A 1417-nucleotide genomic window follows, 5' to 3' on the forward strand; every position below is an offset into this window, starting at 1 on the left:
TGGAGTGCAGATTCATATCTCCTTGAAAGTGGAGTCACAGGTAGATAGGATAGTGAAGGCGGCATTTGGTATGCTTCCCTTTATTTGTCAGAGTATTGAGTACAGGAGTTGGGAGGTCATGTTGTGGCTGTACAGGACATTGATTAGGCCACTGTTGGAATATTGCGTGCAATTCTGGTCTCCTTCCTATCAGAAAGATGTTGTGAAACTTGAAAGGATTCAGAAAGGATTTACAAGGATGTTGCCAGGGTTGAAGGATTTGAGCTATGGGGAGAGGCTGAACAGGCTCAGGTTGTTTTCCCTCGAGCGTCAGAGGCTGAGGGGTGACCTTATAGAGGTTTACAAAATTATGAGAGGCATGGATAGGATAAATAGACAAAGTCTTTTTCCTGGGGTGGGGGAGTCCAGAACTAGAGGGCATAGGTTTAGGGTGAGAGGGGAAAGATATAAAAGGGACCTAAGGGGCAACCTTTTCAAACAAAGGGTGGTGCGTATATGGAATGAGCTGCAAGAGGATGTAGTGGAGGCTGGTACAATTGCAACATTTAAGAGGCATTTGGATGGGTATATGAATAGGAAGGGTTTAGAGGGATATGGGCCAGGTGCTGGCAGGTGGGACTAGATTGGGTTGGGATATCTGGTCGGCATGGACGGGTTGGACTGAAGGGTATGTTTCCATGCTGTACATCTCTATGACTCTATGACTCAGTGACTTTGCTTCCACAACCATTTCTGGTACAGAATTCCACAGGTTCACCACCACCTAATTGAAGAAATTTCTCCTCATCTCAATCTGAAATGACCTGCTGCAAATCCTGAGACCATGAACCTTTGTTCTTGACCCCAGCTTCACTCCAGTGAATACAGGCCCAGTTTATTCAACCTTTCCTCATATGTCAAACTTGCTATCTCAGGAATCAGTCTGGTGATTCTTGGCTGCACTATCCCTATTGCAAGTATATCTTTTCTTAAGTAAGAAGACTGTAACTGCATATAGTACAGCAGCAAGACCCTGTATTCAAACCCTCTTGCAATAAAGGCCAAAATACAATTTGCCTTCCTAAGTGCTGGGTAAACCTGCATGCTTGATTTAAACGACCAGCATACAACAACATCCAGATCCTTTTGTACTTCGACCTTTCCTAATCTCTCACCATTTAAATCATATCCTGCCATTCCAACCAAAATGGACAAACTCCACCTCCAAAAGGAAAGCCGTCATTTCCGCCATCTCCAAACGGAAAATATATTTCCCTCCCCTCCCCTATCAGCGTTCCGAAAAGACCACTCCCTCCGTGACTCCCTCGTCAGGTCCACACCCCCCACCAACCCAACCTCCACTCCCGGCACCTTCCCCTGCAACTGCAAGAAATGCAAAACTTGCGCCCACACCTCCCCCCTTACTTCCCTCCAAGGC

General features: G+C 46.2%; 1 protein-coding gene across 5 annotated transcripts in view; it reads right to left on the minus strand.

Moving 5' to 3' along the window:
- The window catches only part of LOC122554496 (zinc finger protein GLIS3), a 455475-nt gene that overhangs the window by 374605 nt on the left and 79453 nt on the right, over positions 1 to 1417 (minus strand). The gene's annotated exons all lie outside the window — the stretch shown is intronic.

Source organism: Chiloscyllium plagiosum, chromosome 11 (genome assembly GCF_004010195.1).
Source record: "Chiloscyllium plagiosum isolate BGI_BamShark_2017 chromosome 11, ASM401019v2, whole genome shotgun sequence".
Lineage (NCBI taxonomy): Eukaryota > Metazoa > Chordata > Chondrichthyes > Orectolobiformes > Hemiscylliidae > Chiloscyllium > Chiloscyllium plagiosum.